Source organism: Schistocerca piceifrons, chromosome 9 (genome assembly GCF_021461385.2).
Source record: "Schistocerca piceifrons isolate TAMUIC-IGC-003096 chromosome 9, iqSchPice1.1, whole genome shotgun sequence".
NCBI classification, from domain to species: domain Eukaryota; kingdom Metazoa; phylum Arthropoda; class Insecta; order Orthoptera; family Acrididae; genus Schistocerca; species Schistocerca piceifrons.
The window spans coordinates 129,390,376-129,412,386 of NC_060146.1; the positions used below are offsets into that span (position 1 = coordinate 129,390,376).

The window sequence follows — 22,011 nt, forward strand, 5'->3', positions numbered from 1 at the left end:
AAGAAATCCGTTAAATTTCGGGTACACGCAAATCTAAAGGCTGTCAAGTCAGTTAAATACCTAGGGGTTACTATCACGAATAGCTGAAAAAGGAACTGACATAGGAACGTTCACATAGAAAATATTGTGAGGAACCTGGGGAGCCATCCGATGTGGCCGAGCGGTTCTAGGCGCTTCTGCTACCGTTGCAAGTTTGAATCCTGCCTCCGGCATGGATGTGTGTGCTGTCCTTAGGTTAGTTAGTCTTAAGTAGTTGTAAGTATTGGGTACCGATGACCTCAGATGTTAAGTCCCATTGTGCTCAGAGCCATTTGAACAATTTTTTTTTTTTCGGGGAAAAGACTTTGTTTGTTGCCAGAGCACTTAGGAGATGCAACAGGTCTTCTATTTGACTACAGTTGTCCGTAACCCTCTGCAGTATTGCAATGGGATATGGGATTTTTACCAGGTAGTACCGACAGAGGACATCCAAGAAGTTCAGAGAAGACCTCTCCTTTTGTATTATGGCGAAACAGGGGAGAGGGTGTGTGTGGGGAGAGACAATCATTAAAACGCGTTTTCGTTGCGGCGAAATCTTTTCCCGAAATTTCAATCACTGGACTTTCTCTTCCGAATGCGAAAATGTTTTGTTTACGCCGACCTACACACATAATTAAGAGAAATGAGAGCTTGCACATAAAGATCTAAGTGTTCGTTTTTGCCGAGCTCTCAAATGCAAAGTTCAAAGTAGTCACGTAGATGTAGATGTGTAGATGTAGACACTGTAGAAATGATACCACGCTGTGATGCAGCGATCGTCGACTGACATGGAAGCATATACCAGTCGGTTGTAGGTAATTAGAACAGTGCGATGGGTCGATCTGGGGATGTGACAGGATGTCAGAAGGCAGGTGGAGGTGCCCATGGATAAAATTGGCGGATTTGTTGATGGATCAACACGGACTGTCCAAAGTGCTTAGTGCACCACCCGCAGCCAAGTAACGCGGCGGTGATCACAGTGGTAGTAAAAACATACTAACCGACAGGGGCAGGAAAAAGGACTTGGTGACACTTGCACGGGGTGACAGTTGTACGGAGTCGGAACCGCGAGACCGCTACGGTCGCAGGTTCGAATCCTGCCTCGGGCATGGATGTGTGTGATGTCCTTAGGTTAGTTAGGTTTAACTAGTTCTAAGTTCTAGGGGACTAATGACCTCAGCAGTTGAGTCCCATAGTGCTCAGAGCCATTTGTACGGAGTCCAGGACACTGTGGGCAGTGGACGGGGTGTTCCAGAAGCAGGATACACTGGCCCGGCAGACGCTAACTGCGACTTCTTCTGGGGAAAGCCAAAGTCTGTTTCTGCACAAAGTTGCGTGTCCCCGCATCAGTTCGTGTTGTGCGTGGCTCTCTCCCCGAGTTCAGTACTGCAGTTGTCCTCTGACAGGCAAGCAGTGTTCCGTGTTTTAGTGGTCAGATAATGGAGTTCACCGAAACCACGAAAGAGAAGCCTTTACTGATTTACAACTTGCATCAGTGTATAGTGGACTATACAACCAAACAAGAAGTGACTTACTGGCGTTGCGTCAACTTTAAAAAGAATGAATGTAAAGGAAGACTGTCGACAAAAAGCAACACAACTTTAGCGGAAGGCAGCCATGGTCGTATTCCAGTTGGAGCAACGAATGAAGAGGGAAAACATTTTGTCAGCGTAAAGAAGCGAGCTAAGGAACCATACCCTACAGTTTGATCACTCTACGTTGAAAAAGTTGGGCAGCTCTTCAATAGAGGCTACAACTTATCAACATCGTTACCATCACTAGGAAATGCGAAACAGTCGTTACATCACATTAGGTGAAAACATATGGGTCCTTCAGAAGATCCCGTCGATTCTGGAGGAATATTCTTCCAAGAAAATAAATTACAGACGAATGATGGTAGCAGTTTTTTACTGCAGATCATAACAGGGGACCGAACGACAGAATACTTGTGTTTGAAAAGCGTGTTTATCAAACTGCGCGTCATTCTTTGTGAATGGAACGTTCAAGTGTTCGGGCAAGCAGTTTGGACAGTTGTTTGTACTCTACGCCGACCTTAATAGTTCTTGGGAGGAAACAAAAGACCGTTCGAGTGTGCGTTTGTTTGCGTGGGCATCTTCCGCATCAGCTGATAAAATCTATTACTATAGGTTACTGGACTGGAGCCAGTCAGCTCAAGACGGATAGCCTACAGTAACAGACTATTCCAGTTGTTTGCGCTTTGCTGCCAACTAAAAAGCAAGAAACATATGAACCTTTTTCTTTAAAGCTATTGAAACTAACGTGGCTGGATGGAACCCTGCATCTCTGATGACGGACTTCGGAATTGCCGTAGTCCAAGCAGGTCACAGTTTGTTTCCTGGGACAGATATTACTGTTTGCAATTATCATTGTATTCAATGTTTGTGGAAACAAGTTCAGTGTTGTGGCATTGTCCCAGCCTATAAGAAACACGAGGGAGTACGTTGTCACATAGGAATGTATTTGCTCTAGCACATGTTCCCCTGAAAATGTTGGATGATAGTTGACTGTATATTCAGAAGAGCATGACTGAAAACACACTACCTTTGGGATTTCCGTGACTATTTCTCGGACTAGTGGCTCGGTAACGCATATATGCCAATAGAGATGTGGAATTGTCGTGGAAGGCGCCATGACACTAACAACGTCTCAGGAAGATGGAACCGAAGAATAAATTCAATAATATAATTTTTCCTGGAAGTCTGGCAACTTGTTTTTCCCAGGTTGAGTTTATGCCAAGTTTGGAGTAAACATCGTTCTGTTTGATGGTGACAGAGATCAAACATTTTTTTTGGCATTTTTCGGTGTGCAGTCCGTATTTCAAACATTTGTTAGACGTACTTGTAATTCGAATGAAGAAAATCGTTTTAGGGTATAAGAGAAAAACTATAAAAATGTGAAACAGCCATTAATATTTTTTTTTAAAGGTGAAGTTTTAGGGTAGTGTTTCTCCTTAAAAACAGAGAGTAGCTGTTTTCAAAGAGATGAAAAGTAGCATGAAGGTCAGGTTGGGAACTTCAGAGCGGTCGGACACATCAACATCAACGTTTTAGTGCAGGATACCTAGTCTGTATGTTTATTGTATGCAATGAAATGATACGCATAAACTAAACTTCCCCCGAACAGGCCGTGAAGGCCCAAAGGTACCGACTGGTTGCCGTGTCATCCTCAGCCCACAGGCGTCACTGGATGCGGATATGGAGGGTCATGTGGTCAGCACACAGCTCTCCCGCCTGTATGTCAGTTTACGAGACCGGAGCCATTACTTCTCAATCAAGTAGCTCCTCAGTTTGCCCCACAAGGGATGAGTGCACCCCGCTTGCCAACAGCGCTCGGCAGACCTGATGGTCACCCATCCAAGTGCTAGCCCAGCCCGACAGCGCTTAACTTCGGTGATCTTACGGGAACCGGTGTTACCACTGCGGCAACGCCGTTGGCTTATGATACGCACAGTGTTCTATCAATCTGCTTCAAAATTTTGAACGCAACAAAAAAATTCAGTTTCCAATAACATTCCATGCGAAAGATTATGAACAGCGAGAGGCTGGAGAAAAAGAAATAAACACATTATGTTCACTTCCTTATTAGCCGGTATGTCCACCTTTGGAACGGATACCAACGGCGGCGCGTCGTGGCGCCGAAGCAGTGAAGCCTTGATAGGTCGGTGGAGGGAGCTGGTACCACATCTGCACACACAGCTCACCTAATTCATTAAAATACCGTGGAAGGGGGCGAAGAACTGTGACGCCACGTTCAATCACATACCGTAATTGGAACTCGCCACTGTATTCCTCGAAGCACTCCATCACAGTCCTGGCCTTTTGACATGGCGCATTATCTGGCTGAAAAATGCCACCGCCGTCGAAAAACGTGATCGTCATGAAGAGGTGTACATGGTCTGCAGTCAGTGCACGATACTCCTTGGCCGTCTTGGTGCCTTGCCCAAGCTCCACTGGATGCCCACGTGAATGCTTCCCAGAGCATACTGGAGCCACCGCCAGCTTCTCTCCGTCCGGCAGTACAGGTGTCAAGGAGCTGTTCCACTGGAAGACGACGGATTCGCGCCCTCCCACCGCCATGATGACGAAAGTATCGGGTTTCATCAGACTGTGCAACGCTCTGCCACTGCGCCAACGTGCAGTAGCGATGGTCACGTGCCCATTTCAGACTCAGTTGCCGATGTCATGGTGTTAATATTGGCACATGCATGGGTCGTCGGCTGCGGAGATCCACCGTTAGGAGTGTTCGGTGTACAGATGTGGTCACACACGTTTGTCTCTGCGTAGTATTAATTCTGATCTTTGTTGCTCCACAGTTTGCCGCCTGTCATGTTTTGTCAGTCTGTCGAGACTGCGATGTCCGACATCTGTAATGAGGCGTGGTTGCCCACCCCAACGACGTCTGGACGTTGTTTCACCTTGGTGAAGTTATTCACACAAGTACTAAAAGAAATCCGCTAAATTTCGATTACGCGATAAGTCACACAAATCCGAAGCTGTAAATTCAACTAAATACTTAGGGATTACAATTACAAAGAACCTAAATTGGATCACATATGTAATATTGTGGGTAGAGCAAACTAAAGACTGTTATTTATTGGTAAAACACTTAGAACTATGGTTCAAATGGCTCTGAGCCCTATGGGACTTAACATCTGTGGTCATCAGTCCCCTAGAACTTAGAACTACTTAAACCTAACTAACCTAAGGACAGCACACAACACCCAGTCATCACGAGGCAGAGAAAATCCCTGACCCCGCCGGGAATCGAACCCGGGAACCCGGGCGCGGGAAGCGAGAACGCTACCGCACGACCACGAGCACTTAGAACGTGCAACAGGTCTACTAAGAGACTGCTTACACCACGCTTGTCCGACCTATTCTGGAGTATTGCGGTGCGGTGTGGGATCCGCATCAGGTAGGACTGACGGATGACATCGAAAAAGTACAAAGAAGGGAGGCTCGTTTTGTATTATCGCGAAATAGGGGAGATAGTGCCGCAGAGATGATACATGAATTGGAGTGGGAATCATTAAAACAAAGGCATTTTTCGTTGCGACGGGATCTTCAAAAATGGTTCAAATGGCTCTGAGCACTATGGGACTTAACTTCTGAGGTCATCAGTCCCATAGAACTTAGAACTACTTAAACCTACCTGACCTAAGGACATCACACACATCCATGCTCGAGACAGGATTCGAACCTGCGACCGTAGCGGTCGCGCGGTTCCAAACTGAAGCCCCTAGAATCGCTCGGCCACAGCGGCCGGCAACGGGATCTTCTCATGAAATTTCAATCACCAGTTTTCTCCTCCGATTGCGAAAACGTTCTGTTGGCACCCACTTACATAGGGAGAAATGATCATCACGATAAAATAAGAAAATCAGAGCTCGCACAAAAAAATTTATGCGCGCCGTTCGAGAGTGGAACGGTAGAGAGACAGCTTGAAGGTGGTTCATTGAACCCTCTACCAGGCACTTTATTGTGAATAGCATAGTAATCATGTAGATGGTTTCGCCACGTATTGAAGACGCCCACCATAGCAGTCCTCGAACACCTGACAAGTCGTGCAGTTTCCAGAAATCTCGTACCGAGCCTCCGGGCCATCACCATCTGTCTTCGGTCAAACTGAGGTAGATCGCGCGCCATCCCCATTCTACACGCGGACAGCACGCTCACTGATGCTACACGCACCGTGCGTGTGTCTGATTAGCTGCCATTAGTCGCCAGGTGACGCTGCTGTCGCCTGGAGACGTTTATATCGATAGTAGGTTATGATCACAATGTTCTGGCTGATCATTGTATATTAGGGCAGTACTGTTTCAAACCCTTCCTTTCATCGAATTTGCGTAAGTTTTATACCCATGTGTGGTTTTATGGTTATAAAAATTCTTCCGCGCGGGGTAGCCGTTCGGTCTGGTGGGGGGGGGGGGGCGCCTTGTCACGGTCCAGGGGGCCCTGTCACGGTCCGTGCGGCTCCCCACGTCGGAGGTTCGAGTCCTCCCTCGGGCATGGGTGTGTGTGTTGTCCATAGCGTAAGTTAGTTTAAGTTAGGTTAAGTAGTGTGTAGGCTTAGGGACCGATGACCTTAGCAGTTTGGTCCCATAAGACCGTACCACAAATTTCCAAAATTCCCCTGCTTCAGGCATGGATATGTGTAATGTCCTTAGGTTAGTTAGGTTTAAGTAGTACTGAATTCTAGGGCACTGATGACCTCAGATGTTAAGTCCCTTAGCGCTCGGAGCCATTTGAACCATTTTTTGAGCAAAGATTCTCTTTATGAGCTCCTGCTTCCATCATTTGACACGTCTCCATTCGCTACTATATTTGTTTTTCGCAAGTCACCCTATGATGCATAGTAGGGAGTATACTTGGTACGATGTAAAGGTAGAGATGAGGTCTGTGGCACAAGCCCGTGACCTGGCTACTGGTCTGACACCGAGAGAGGTGGCGCAGTGTTCAGCACACTGGCCTTGCATTCGGGAGGACGACGGTTCAATCCCGCGTCCAGTCATCCTGACTTAGGTTTCCCGTGATTTCCCTAAATCGCTTCAGGTAAATGCCGGGGTGGTTCCTTTGAAAGGGCACGGCCAACTTCCTACCCATCCTTCCCCAATCCGGTGAGACCGATGACCTCGGTGTTTGGTCTCCTCCCCCAAACAACCCAACCCGCTACTGGTCTGACTGCAGCTGGAGTGTAGCCTTTGTTCCCCGTGGCGCTGGGAGGCGGATGGTAGCGGTCTGATCGCCCTGGCCGCCTTTTACACCTGGGAAATGTTCAGATAGTTGGTAGCAGACTCAGTGGACCTGGGACCGTCCTGGACGGACTGGAAAGTGTTAACAATGTCTTTGTCCCCCATGCCCCGCCCGCTGCTCTGTGCCAGCATGTGCTACACGCAACGCAACAACGCACTAAGCGCTAGACCATCACGCTTTATGCGCTAACCACCAAGTGCGATCTATGTGGCTTAAACAATCTCCTTAGTTCCTGTCTTAAAGGAGTACTACTCCTGCATGGGTTCAAGAGAGAGGCGCGAGGTTTGGAAGATTTGAGGGAGGCGTGGGGGTATAGCTGTGAGGGAGGTAGGTGAGACTCGGCTGGATAGCAAGGCAGGTACGAGCGGTACCCGCGAAGGGCAGGGTTTTATATCCAACGTGGCTGAAGTTTGACAAGAGATTCATTCCGGTAGTCGACCTGCTGCGAACGCCAACCGTCCAGGCCTCCGGGCAGCTTTACGCGCCGCCCCGGGTCGGTACCCCCCACGCTCTGATGACATCGTTGCGATGCTGTGATTGAAATATTAGCGAATTAGCATCGTCAGGCCCGTCATGTCTATTTTGAAATGCAATTTTCGCCGTCTTAATTACACAGCAGTCAGAAAAGTCATTACGCGCGTCCCGACCAGAACGTCGCAAAATGGAATCATTTGCATGTAATTGCGGCGCGGCTTGCATTCCGGTATTAACGACATCGTTGCAGGAATGCTAATTCCCGTTGCGTTAATCACGGCTTTGGACGGGCGCCATACTGTCGCCGCGGCTTGTCCGCGGGCTCGGTTTACCCTTATACGGAACTGGCCCAGTCAGCTGCTGGACCGAGGCTTTGTGCGCGCCTGTTTACTCGCAACAGCCCACACGAGGACTCTCTCAAATGTCACTTGTCCTTCTGAGTGCTCCGTAATAGATTTCATACAAGGTGAACAAGTCCACCCAAAAAAATTTGTGGTTGGGTTCAGAGATATTATTTCACTATTTCGGTGAAAGCGGCCCGCGATGTTTAGTGGCACATTACTGAATATTTGGTTCAAATGGCTCTGAGCACTATGGGACTTAACTTCTGAGGTCATCAGTCCCGTAGATCTTAGAACCTAACAAACCTAAGGACATTACACACATCCATGCCCGAGGCAGGATTCGAACCTGCGACCGTAGCGGTCGCGCGGTTCCAGACTGTAGCGCCTAGAACCGCTTGGCCACACCGGCCGGCTGACACACGGGAGACGGACGGTTTTGAACTGCGTAGTACTGAGGGCGCGGTGGTGGGAGGTCGTCGTGGTGGGATAGTTCTGATCCACACAAGACGCCATTTCATTTACTCGGTCACTATGGAGCAGTGGGACTTGCAACGTCGAGTGTTTATCTGTGACAGTTTGCTACGCAGCGATTGTTTCGTGCGCGGTTTAATGCATGGAGCTGTTCCGAGCCGTAACACAATCCTCAGATGGGTGGAAAACTTCAGATCAACTGGAAACATACTGGATAACAAGCATCCTGGCCCGAGACGCAGAGTAACGACACCAGAAAATGTTGAAAGGGTAAGGCAAGCGGCAGTCAGAAGCCCAGGACGGTCAGCTAGACGTCATGCTAGAGAGTTACGAATCAATCGTAAATCGGTTACACAAACTTGGCATAAAGAATTAAAATGCCATCCCTACAAAATGCTCATTGTCCAACAACTTATGGTAACTGATTTTGTTGTACGAGAAGACTTCGCTTACAGAATGCAAGTGATTTTGGGATCGAATGAAAATGAAATTTTATTGATGAGCGATGAAGCTCATTTTCATTTAAACGGGACCGTGAATAAGCAAAACCTACGTTACTGGGCTCCAGAGCATCCATACATTATCCGCCAGCGTCCTCCACACTCAGAAAAGGTAACAGTCTGGTGTGCTCTTGGCTCTGTTGGCATTATTGGACCTCATTTCTTTGAAGAGAACGGGATCACAGTTACTGTTAATTCAGTTCATTACATTCGTATGCTTGAAACGTTCTTGAAACCAGAGCTAAGAAGACGACTAATCCGTTTAAAACGCGTTTGGTTCCAGCAGGATGGGGCAACATCGCACACCGCAAACACTTCAATGGCAGTTCTTAGACGCATGTTTCCTGGCCAGATTATCTCACATTTTGGCAATGTTCCTTGGCCTCCCAGGTCTCCGGACTTGTCAGTATGTGACTTTTTTCTGTGGGGGTACCTTAAGAACTGCGTCTGTAACAACAAACCACGAAATTTGGACGAGTTGAAGAATGCAATCATTCAAGAAATTGCTGTCATCCCTGCAGAGATATTAGTCCGTGTGATGGAGGATTTTGAGAAAAGACTTGAGTCCTGCATTCGAAATAATGGACATCGCCTTGACGACATTATTATTCACAAATAACTTTGCTAACTAAAATGGCAAATTGAGTTTTGATTTTGTGTAAATAAACAGGCATTTATTTTATAGTTGGCTGAGTATTATTTCATTAAAAACCGTCCGTCTCCCGTGTGTCAGCTTTTACAAAAATATTGTTGTTGTTGTGGTCTTCAGTCCTGAGACTGGTTTGATGCAGCTCTCCATGCTACTCTTTCATGTGCAAGCTTGTTCATCTCCCAGTACGTACTGCAACCTACATCCTTCTGAATCTGCTTAGTGTATTCATCTCTTGACTCCCTCTACGATTTTACCCCCCACGCTGCCCTCCAGTACCAAATTGGTGATCCCTTGATGCCTCAGAACGTGTTCTACCAACCGGTCCCTTCTTCTTGTCAAGTTGTGCCACAAACTCCTCCTCTCCCCTATTCCATTCAATACCTCCTCATTACTTACGTGATCTACCCATATAATCTTCAGCATTCTTCTATAGCACCACATTTCGAAAGCTTCTATTCTCTGCTTGTCCGAACTATTTATTGTCCATGTTTCACTTCCATACATGGCTACACTCCATACAAATAATTTCAGAAACGACTTCTTGACACTTAAATCTATACTTGATGTCAACAAATTCCTCTTCTTCAGAAACGCTTTCCCTGCCATTGCCAGTCTACATTTTATATCCTATCTACTTCGACCATCATCAGTTACTTTGCTCCCCAAATAGCAAAACTCCTTTACTACTTTAAGTGTCTCATTTCCTAATCTAATTCCCTCAGCAGCACCCGACTTAAATCGACTGCATTCCATTATCCTCGTTTTGCTTTTGTTGATGTTCATCTTATATCCTCCCTTCAACACACTATCCATTCCGTTCAACTGCTCTTCCAGGTCCTTTGCTGTCTCTGGCGGAATTACAATGTCATCGGCGAACCTCAAAGTTTTTATTTCTTCTCCATGGATTTTAATACCTACTCCGAATTTTTCTTTTGTTTCCTTCACTGCTTGCTCGATATACAGATTGAATAACATCTGGGAGAGGCTACAACCTTGTCTCACTCCCTTCCCAACCACTGCTTCCCTTTCATGTCCCTCGACTCTTATAATTGCCATCTGGTTTCTGTACAAATTGTAAATAGCCTTTCGCTCCCTGTATTTTATCCCTGCCACCTGTAGAATTTGAAAGAGAGTATTCCAGTCAACATTGTGAAAAGCTTTCTCTAAGTCTACAAATGCTAGAAGCGTAGGTTTTGCCTTTCCTTAATCTTTCTTCTAAGATAAGGCGTAAGGTCAGTATTGCCTCACGTGTTCCAACATAAAAATATTACAAAAACCATTGTGAGGCGTTTAGTACTATACACGGTCGGCATGCTGGAGCAGGAAACGCGCCAGCAAGAAGCAGCAGCCCTCATGCTTCTTCCAGTGGCCGGAATATGGCGCAGCACGAACTACGGTGTAGCAGTCTTCCCCGTTCGGCCACCGTCACCAGCCGTGGCGTTTGGCGGTTCGACTGTCGTCGTAACCGCCGCGGTTGTTACGCCTGAGTGGGGCGTTGCCGCGGCAGTAATTGTAAACCGCGCGAGGCTGTATGCCGCGTCCGCTGCGCCGCGCTGGAGAGCGTCCATTACGCGGGGCCCGTTAATCGCACCCCCCTGTAATAAAGTCCCCCCTCTCTCACTCTGGCCGCAGTAATTTACGGCTTCCGCAGTGCACCTCGAACCGGCGCCCCTCCTGTACGGCATTCCCATGTGTAGCCTGTGAAGATCTTCACAGTACTCGGATGACGTAGGAAGCTGGGACGACAATACTGCTTTAAAACTGTTACCGTCATCCCAGTTTTTGTCCGCCAGACGTAAAAGATAAAATAATGCCGTAGTTTGCGGAACGAATGTTTCACTCTCTAGCAGATTCTGCGCTGCCTTGAAACTTGCTGCCGTATGAATGCTGTATTTCGTACCTGGTCTCGAACTCAGAACTTTGCATTTTGCGAGCATTGCCGTTACCTAATTTCTTAAAATTTTTAAGTAAAATAATCTCGGCTGCGGAAATATTGCTTTAATGATGCGTTTAGCCTTCGTAGTAGGACTGTTGATGAAATATCTATGTATCGATATTTTCTCCTAGAAATATCGGTGGTATTCTCTTCCCCAATATGTCAATATTTTGATATCATAAAGGTAATATCGAGTGCCAATATTGTTATTTTATATTATATTTTTCCACAATTTTCGGAAAATACTTGAAGCTGTTCTTTTGAAATTGGAGTAGGACATAATTTTATTTTCACTATGTGAAAGAGGATCGCTACTTTTTGAGCTTTCATCACATCCAGTTTGTCACTTTCACTGTGTGAAGCAAATATACGTGGCGCAAAAGAAGAGCTCTGAGTGCAGAGGGGGGTGGGGAGGTGTTATTCGAATAACAAGATTTCCGATGTCAGAAAACAGAACACCAGTTGCGCTAAAAACAAATTTTAACGCACCTAGTGTGCTATTTCTTGACATCGGTATTCTTTAAAAACAGTTGCTGAAAAAGATAGCCGGCCGGAGTGACCGTGCGGTTCTAGGCGCTACAGTCTGGAACCGAGCGACCGCTACGGTCGCAGGTTCGAATCCTTCCTCGGGCATGGATGTGTGTGATGTCCTTAGGTTAGTTAGGTTTAATTGGTTCTAAGTACTAGGCGACTGATGACCTTAGAAGCTAAGTCGCGTAGTGCTCAGAGCCATTGAACCATTTGAAAAAGATAAAGAAAAATTTAAATGACAACATTGATCGTTGCGTTGGGCAAAGACTGACGTAATCGGTGCTCGGAGCTACGAATAGAAACTGAAACGTTTAGCTTCACCACGCATTTTTCACAGTACGACTGCCAATTCGCTGGCGTTTGCAGAATGAACGCATCGCATATGTGACGAAACCGAACGATGAACCCATCAGACACTTTTTATTTTGCCACTTATATGCAGTTACAATGCAGTTACAATGGTTAGTAAAGTGGTTATCGCCGAGAATGCGAGCGCATCTTCCTTTCAATTCTTGGTGTAATGGGGTTTGCCAGGCTGCTAGCTTACTGATGTACAGAATATCTAATAATAAATCAGTACTTAAATATACAGCTCTAAAACCGGCAGTATATTTACACTACTAGCCATTAAAATTGTTACACCACGAAGATGACGTGCTACAGAAGCAAAATTTAACCGACAGGAAGAAGACGCTGTGATATGCAAATGATTAGCTTTTCAGAGCATTCACACAAGGTTGGCGCCGGTGGTGACAGCTACAACGTACTGACACGAGGAAAGTTTCCAACCGATGGTATGGGGTGCCATTGGTTACACGTCTCGGTCACCTCTTGTTCGCATTTACGGCTCTTTGAACAGTGGACGTTACATTTCAGATGTGTTACGACCCGTGGCTTGAAAACTTCAGGTCAATGGTGGCCGAGCAACTGGCTCGTCACAATACGCCAGTCACTACTCTTGATGAACTGTGGTATCGTGTTAAAGCGGAATGGGCAGCTGTACTTGTATACGCCATCCAAACTCTGTTTGACTCAATGCCCAAGCGTATCAAGGCCGTTATTATGGCCAGAGGTGGTTGTTCTGGGTACTGATTTCTCAGGATCTATGCACCAAAATTTCGTGAAAATGTAATCACATGTCAGTTCTAGTATAATATATTTGACCAATGAATACCCGTTTATCATGTGCATTTATTCTTGGTGTAGCAATTTTAATGGCCAGCAATGTACGATGTGCTCCCGATATTTTTATAGGCCTATACGTCGATGTTCTTTCCGCCTAGATGTCGATACATTTATTTCGGTGTATTGAGAGCTGATAACGATACATTTTTCATTTCTATATATGGGATTCCCGATATTTTCAAAAATATCAACAGTCGTACTTTGTAGGGTATCATCAGATCACCAGATTATGTACGCTTTCCCAAACAATTCGTGTTGGTAAATATTACCCTGCAAGCCGAAGTGGTATTGTGCTCGTATCAAGAACAAACGTAGCTGAACGGTCAGCGCGGCGAATTGCTAACCGAAGGCGCCCCTCCCTGTTCGATTCCTGGACGTGTCGGAGATTTTCTCCGCTCGGGGACTGTGTGTTGTGTTGTTCTTACGTTCATATCGTCACAATTTACATTCTGTTTTTTAGATTGCTGTATGGACACGACTCTAAACCCAGTAAATTGAAAAAAATGTAACGTACCCCGTGACCAGATATAACCATGTTCCGGTTAAAGTAGTGTGCTTTATTACATCGTGAAAACATGGAAAAAAATTGCGGGCAAACGCAACTGCTTTCGATTAACCTGATTAAACATGTTGCCGAGGAGAAAGAGAAAGGATTTGCCATGCTGGTGGAGATGCCAAAGGAACGTAAAGCGAAATGGTAAAAATTGAGTAACAGGATGGCTTGAAAATTGTGGAGGGACGGCCAGGAAGCCAAGCAGAGTTGATTTCGTTTGTGCTGAAATATTTTCTGAACTAACAAAGCAAAACTAATTGGCATCAACCACATTACCCTTTGTAGTGGGATAAGTTGTTAATTATTGTACCCACTTCCGCTTACTGGGAAACGCTCTTGTCCACAATCATTTTGCTGGTGATAAAAAATTCGGTAACTCAAAAGGGGAGGGGTGTCATCGACTTTTTGAAACCATCTATAAGGCCGCGGAGATATAAAATAGTCAATACAATGATTAAACTACTCGACAAAGAATTAGAAGTAAAATAAATACAGTTGAGTAAAGGGAATGCATCAAAATAAAGAATGAAAAATGAAAAGTTTAGACAACGTGAAGCGATTCGAACACACAACACTTTTGCTTCTCATGATTATATCTTAACACCTGTGGTAAGCCACTGCTTTGAACAAAAGTATTAATTATGTAGAGGATCTTGCGAAATAATTTTTTACATTACTCGCAATGTCTTTACTCACTCGGAGTACCTCTAGCTATTGCAAGCGCCCAGAATGTTTGTTTTCAAAAACGTTCAACCAGTGATCAGTTCTCAGTTATTTTCCATAATGCGCGTGATCTGGCGTGAGTAACAAAATGGTCTCGCATAGATAAGATTTTTTAAATGTTTCTTGAATAACTTCTTCTCTCTATTAAAAGATAAAATGAAAATAAATACTACGATGACGATGATAACATCATTTCAGAGACTTTTTTTCCTTTATTGTAATTTCATTCCCCTGCCCCACATTGGCAGGGGAGGGCTGGTACAGTCTTTTTGAAACTCTTCAACCAAACGGCTTTATAAAATACAGAAAGGGGAGATCCTTACATAAAAAGGGAGATAAAAAAGGGGACATGAACGACAGTGGAAATAGAGATGAGGGGAGTTAAAATACGCACTAATATGGGGACATGCACTGGGGGACAGTTAAAAGTCGAAATAAAGTTAAAAGAACACAGCTGGCAATTTGAGGTGCACTTAAAAAACACTCGAGGCAAAAACAACTTAGAAGTCGGCCACAGCATAAAAAGCACACGAACAATCATGGACTATATACAGGTCGAGCAAAGAATTAAAACCACATCAGTAGACGACAGTGTACAATGGCACCAAACACAACACTAATGCAGCAGACTTGATAATGAATAAAATCTTGGGATGATCTGTTGTGGGGGAGGGGGGGCGGGGGGGGAGACAAGGGAGAAGAGAAAAGGAGGCGAGAAGGAGGGGAGAGAAAGGAGGGTGAGGTGGGGGGCGCGCCGAAGGAGGGCTGGGGAGGGAAGCGACGGGAGAGGAAAACAGCCAAGGATGGGGTGCAGCGACTCAGGGAGGGAAGGAAGAAAATCTGCTCTGGGAGAACGAGGGGAGGGAAAAAGGGGTCCCTGGGGAGGGGGGGGGGAAAGGGAACAAGGGCAGCTTACAGTTGGAAGGAAGGGTAGATGTCAAGGCGAACATCCGGGAGAAGGAGATGCTGGAAATTGCCCTGATGAAGGAGATGGAGTGTGTGGAGGTGGAGAGAGGGAGGGATACAGCGATAGAGGTGCAGCAACAGGCGCAGGGTGGAGAGGAAGGAGGAAACCAGGGGTTGGGGGATGATCAAGCCTGCAGACAGTGTAAAGGATGCGGAAATGTTGGAGGAAAAGGAGGAGATGGGGGAAGGGGAGGAGATAATACAGAAGTCGTGTGGGGTAGGAAGGCAGATATAGCAGGCAAGGCAGTGCGTGTGGCGTTCGAGGATTTCGAGGGCCTTGTAAAAGTGGGGGGGGGGGGGGGGCGGAGAGCCAGACAACGCTAGTATAACGGAGGATAGGATGGATGAGCGATTTGTAGGTGTGGAGGATGGTGGATGGATGCAATCCCCATGTCTGGCCAGACAGGAGTTTGAGGAGGCAGAGGTGGGAACGGGCTTTCTGTTGGATGGTCAAGAGATAAAGGGTCGATGTGAGATTATGAGATGATGATTGAGGGTGAGGCCAACGCATCTCAGGGTGGGGGTGAGCTGGGTGAGACGACCATAAATGGTGAGGTAGAAATCGTGAACACGGAAGGAGTAGCCTATGATGATTGCCTGGGTTCAAAAATGGCTCTGAGCACTATGGGACTCAACTGCTGAGGTCATTAGTCCCCTAGAACTTAGAACTAGTTAAACCTAACTAACCTAAGGACATCACAAACATCCATGCCCGAGGCAGGATTCGAACCTGCGACAGTAGCGGTCTTGCGGTTCCAGACTGCAGCGCCTTTAACCGCACGGCCACTTCGGCCGGCGATTGCCTGGGTTTTGGAGGGGTTGATACGAAGGAACCAGCGGTTACATCAAGCGGTGACCTGGTCAGAGTGGGTTTGGAGGGTGCGTCGGAACTGTTGAAGGGTAGGATAGAGAGCCAGGAAGGCGGTGTCATCAGTATATTGGAGGAGGTGTTCACAGACTTAGTCGCAACAGCTATATAAGCCTTTCGTGTTAGACAAGTGATTCTCAAAAGGGGAAGTTCAGTCGTCTAAGTGGAAAGATTTTTCTACCCTCCACACCTGCAGGCACCTGCACTTTGCGAAGTATGAGAGCTGTGTATCGGTGTATCTGTAAAGTTTAGATGACTGTAATGCTGTGTGCTGTATTGTAGTGTCATGTTCGTGTTGATGAGTGAAGGGAGAGGGTAAAGCCCCATGCTGGAACGCAGCCTGCTATTCTCGGATAGCACAAAGGGGCCCGCCAACCTTAACGCCCCCATCCAAAAAAATGGTTCAAATGGCTCTGAGCACTATGGGACTTAACTTCTAAGGTCATCAGTCCCCAAGAACTTAGAACTACTTAAACCTAACTAACCTAAGCACATCACACACATCCATGCCCGAGGCAGGATTCGAACCTGCGACCGTAGCGGTCGCGCGGTTCCAGACTGCAGCGCCTAGAACCGCTCGGCCACTCCGGCCGGCGCCCCCATCCAATTTTCGGATCACCATCAGCAGTGTCACATGACGTCACTCCATGAAACACTGTATGGAACTGAATCCGGATGTTGGCACAAATACTGGTGATGGGGAACTTTACGCCACCATCTCTCCTCTCCTTGCCAGCCAAATACTGGCAGTGAAAATTTCATCCACCACAAGGATTCGAAGCGACTTACCTCCGAGAGTCGAGCGTCACCGCTTGTTAGCGACAGCGGCTACGTAAGTGGGTTTGGTGTCAATGAGCTGCGGACACCTACTGACGTTTGCTGCGTCACAGACGTTGCCCACATTGAGCATCTGTAATGTGTTTCGTGAAATAAGACAGTCTCTGTTGCAAAACATTTTTTGTTTACAGGAAATGACGAATTTCGCCCTTTTGGGGCATCATCAGATTGGCGTAAAAATTAATGTGGAAAACATTCGTACACTAATGTTCACATTTGGCATTAAGATAAAATATTATAAGGGACCATTGTCGTATAATCATTATAACATTTTATCTTAACGCCATACGTTGGCATTAATGGACGAATATTGGCTTTCCCCATTAATTTCTTAGCCAGCCTGATGATGCCCCAAAAGGCGGAAATGTCAGTTTCTGCATACAAAAAAGATTTTGCAGCCGAGACTGTTATTTCAAGAAACTCATAAGCGGTTACTGTACTAGACACCGAGTATGGAATGGAACGGAACAAAATTCACCCATAATGTGAGTTAGAAACGTCCTCTTAAACCCCGGAGTTACCTGTGAATAATACAGCATGTCTCGCCTCTCCTCGCAGTGTATATCAAATAGAGAGAAATATTTTTTCCGTTTTGTTTCTTCTGATTGCAACAAAAATTAAAATAACACATACAGGCTGGTTCGGCTACCCCTACCCTTTGTCGTTTTGTGCAGCCCGCAATGTTATAGCTAACCTTCTAAAATCACGTGCGCCATTTTCATATTCTCTCGCTCGCTGTGTGTAAACTGTCAGTCATACAGAAAAAGTGAACAAGACTTTTGTAGCAAATTTAATGTAGTTCTAGTTGTCTAGCGTATGTTTTCTCTAGAGTTCGTACTCTCGAGTTATTCAAGAAAAATATACAAAAGTGACCTTCAAAAGCATCCCCACTGCACAGTTTTTTCCCCACATTCTCTATTGACTGGTCATATTACGCCACCGGCCTAGCCGAGCACTCACAAAATGTAAGACTAACTTTTGTGTAAAATTTACGTAACAAATATTTACTATCAAAAACAGTCTTGATCACAATTTATTTACTACGGTGACCGGTATCGACCACTACTGTGGTCGTCTTAAGACCAATGAGTAAGGACCTCGTTCTGCTGGAGAATCACTACTCTACAGTTTTGTGGATTGTAACAGCATGAAAAAAACAATTACACCGTTGCATCCTTCAGGCCTCCTGACTAGAAACTACTGTTTTTATAAGGTTAGTTTTAGCGTAACTTTTATAAAAGTCGTTTTTTTCAAAAAAAAAAAAGGTCGAATATCTGGAATAATAGTTCGTGTATCGGTAGGAGGGAGTGCCACGAACAACATACTAGAAATACTGAATGGTCTTCATTGACTGTCCTTATCACGCCACCAGCTTAGTGCGTGGAGGTGTTGTGCGTTAGAAGCTCACTTTTGTACGTTTTTCTTGAATAAATCACAAACCGTGGCCTTCGGACAAAAATAGGAGGAGGAGAAGATTAGTGTTTAACGTCCCGTCGACAACTAGGTCATTAGAGACGGAGCGCAAGCTCGGGTAAGGGAAGGATGGGGAAGGAAATCGGCCGTGCCCTTTCAAAGGAACCATCCCGGCATTTGCCGGAAGCGATTTAGGGAAATCACGGAAAACCTAAATCAGGATGGCCGGAGACGGGATTGAACCGTCGTCCTCCCGAATGCGAGTCCAGTGTGCTAACCACTGCGCCACCTCGCTCGGTCGGACGAAAATATATCCCAGTACAAAATTTAATTCCGATAGATTTCCTACAAAAAGGTCCTATTCATTTTTTTCTGTAGGTCTAATAGCTTCCTGTGGATAGCGAGCGAGAGAATACGAAAACTTCAAGCGTCGTTTCTTGAAGGCCAGAGTAACATTGCGGATTGCATAAAACAACATCGTTAGCGACAGCTGATTGCCCTGTACTACTGCCTTTCACTTCAAAACGGAAATTGGTTGTGAAAGGATTAAATTGTGGAGTGGGGCGGTGGACCTAATTTCTCCGTTGTTATTCGTGTAGGGCGCCCGGAAGCACGCAGAAGTGCCGCAGCACGACGTGGCAAGGACTCGACTAATGTCTGAAGTAGTGCTGGAGGGAAGTGACACCATGAATCCTGCAGGACTGTCCACAAATCCGTAATAATACGAGGGGATGGAGAACTCTTGTGAACAGCACGTTGCAAGGCATCCCAGATATGCTCAATAACGTTCATGTCTGGGAAGTTTGGTCGCCAGCGGAAGTGTTAAAGCACAGAAGAATGTTCCTGCAGCCGCTCCGCAGGAATTCTGGACGTGTCGGATGTCACATTGTCCTGCTGGAATTGTCCAAGTCCGCCGGAATGCATAGTGGACATGAACGGATGCAGGTGATGAGACAGGATGCTTACGTACGTGTCACCCGTCAGAGTCGTATCTAGACGTATATGGAGTCCCATATCAATCCAATTGCACGTGCCCCACACCATTACAGAGCCTCCACTAGTTTGAACAGACCACTGCTGACATGCAGGGTCCATGAATTCATGGGGTTGCCTCCACACCCATCCGCTCGATATAGTTTGAATCGAGACTTGTCCCGCCAGGCAACATGTTTCCAGTCATCAACAATCAAATGTCAGTGTTGACGGGCCCAGGCGAAGCGTAAAGCTTTGTGTCGTGCAGTCATCAATGTTACACGAGTTGGCCTTCGGCTCCGACAGCCTCTTTAATGGTTCGCACGCTGACACTTGCTGATGGTCCGACGTTGAAATCTGCAGCAATTTGCAGAAGGGTTGCACTTTTGTCACGTTGAACGATCCTCTTCAGTCGTCGTTGGTCCCGCTCTTGCAGTATATTTTTCCGGCCGCATCGATGTCGGATATTTGTTGTTTTGCCGGATTCTTGATAATCACGGTACACTCGTGAAATGGTTGTGCCGGAAAATTCATACTTCATCGCTACCTCGGAGATGCTGTGTGGCTGAGTGCTATCGGCCGTGCGTCAACTACAAAACCACTTTCAAACTCACCGAAATCCTGATAACCTCTCATTGTAGCAGTAGTAACCGATCTAACAACTGCGCCAGACTCTTGTCTTGCATAGGCGTTGCCGACCGCAGCGCCGTATTCTGCCTGTTCACATATCTCTGTATTTGAATAAGCATGCCTACACCAGCTTCTTTGGCGATTCTATGTATTTCTATCGAAAGCGACTTCAGTTAAAGTGTGGCAAACAAAATGAACCTGTTTATGACTGAACCGCTGGACAGGGGAGCATTCTACGCAGTACTCCACCGGCTAGACAACGAAATAGGTTGCAGCTTTCGTATTATCCTACGTCATTTACGTAAGAGGCCGGAAAGCTGTCTTGGATCTCAGTTTTTCTGAAAGTCACTACGGCACCATTTACAGCTGATATCGACTCGCGTTGACGGCTCGGCGGTCTACTAAAGGGGCGGGCGGCTCTATTGCGGCTGAAGACCAGTCGTTACTGCCGAGCAAAAAAAGTGAAGAGCGTAGACAGGTCTCCCGTGCCGTTCGCCTGTGAGGGGAAAATAGGCGACTTCTCGGCGTTTTCATCGAGCGCGATCAACTACTGCCGCACGGTGGACGCTAAGGTTTTTGCTGCCGAAGTCAGAGGCGAGCTCGTCCATTCGCATCTAACGCGAATGAAGAGGCTTTTTTCTGAGCTCTCTCGCAGTGCCTTTCCTTATTTGGCTGAGATCGCCAGTTCGAACATTCCTGTACCCTGTTTGGGCAAGAAGATACGAACGAGAAAACCCAAGCCAAATAAGTATCTGTTAATTCTCGGATTCTTCAACCGATTAAAGCCTTTTTCAGCATAGTAGTTAACAATTATGCTCATGCTGTAATGTTGACGTAGCTGTAGAGTGGGGCTGTTGGTAAAATATCGATGTATGAATGTATCAATTTTTCCCCAAAAACTGTCGATATGAATCGGCGACGTTCTTTCCCTGATATATCGACATCGACATGGCAATTTCGAGTACCGATATTTTTATTTTTCCATTTTTTTTGCAATTTTTCGGTAAGTATTTCAAATTGTTGAAATTGTAGTGCATCGTTATTTTACTTTCACAGTGTGAAAGAGTTTTACTACTTTTTGAGCTTTCGTCACGTCCAATCTTTCTCTATGACTGTGTGAAGCAAGTATAGGTGGCACAAATAAGCTGTCAAATTGTAATAGCGGATGGCAGTATGAGTGGAATAAGATGATTTCCGATGTGATGAGATAACACACCAGTTGCATCAAAAACAATTTTTACTGCTACTAGTGTGTTAGTTCTTCACATTGGCGGTCTTCAAAACCAGTTGCTGAAAATGACGCTCTAAACGGTAAGATTGATCTTGGTACAACGTTTAACTTCACCAGGCAATTTTGACATTACAGCTACTAGCTTGGTGGCGTTTGCAGAAATGAAAAATCAAATAAGTCGACGTGAAAATTTCCTGACAAATCCGATATGTGACCGACCCACCGGACACCTTTTATTGTCTCACTTACATGCAGTTACCGTTGTTAGCCAAGCTGTTATCGCCACGTGTGAACGTGCTTTGTTTTGCTTTAAATTCCTGTTCTACGGGGTATAAGCAGACTGATAGCTCGTTCATGTACAGAATATCTAATAATAAATCAATATCTAAATATACAGCTCTAAACCCGGGACTATATCTGCAATGTTCAAATATGTATGAAATCTTATGGGACTTAACTGCTAAGGTCATCAGTCCCTAAGCTTACACACTACTTAACCTAAATTATCCTAAGGACAAACACACACACCCATGCCCGAGGGAGGACTCGAACCTCCGCCGGGACCAGCCACACAGTCCATGACTGCAGCGCCTCAGACCGTTCGGCTAATCCCGCTATATTTGCAACGTATAGCCGGTAGTTTTATAGGGCGATACATCGATATCTTTTCTTCCGATACATCGATGTATCGATATTTTACCGGTATGTCGTCGGTGGATATTGATTTTTTAAAAATATATCGGATTCCCGATATTTTTATAAATATCAAGAGCGCAACTTCTGGTGAATACGTCGTGCAAGGGTGCGCTGTTTGCGTAAAGTAATGACTTAGCTTACCAAACCCCGTGCTGGTGTCTGCGACACTCACACTGCACAGCATGTCACTTATCATCCCCTGTTAGCCCCAAAAACGTTCTCTGTGTGTCTGCATCAC

At 45.9% G+C, this 22,011-nt stretch overlaps 1 protein-coding gene and 1 pseudogene across 3 annotated transcripts in view; one reads left to right on the plus strand and one right to left on the minus strand.

Moving 5' to 3' along the window:
- Window positions 1–22,011, plus strand: part of LOC124717040 — an 859,980-nt gene that overhangs the window by 338,005 nt on the left and 499,964 nt on the right. The gene's annotated exons all lie outside the window — the stretch shown is intronic.
- On the minus strand, window positions 3,357–3,474 carry LOC124717645 (annotated as a pseudogene).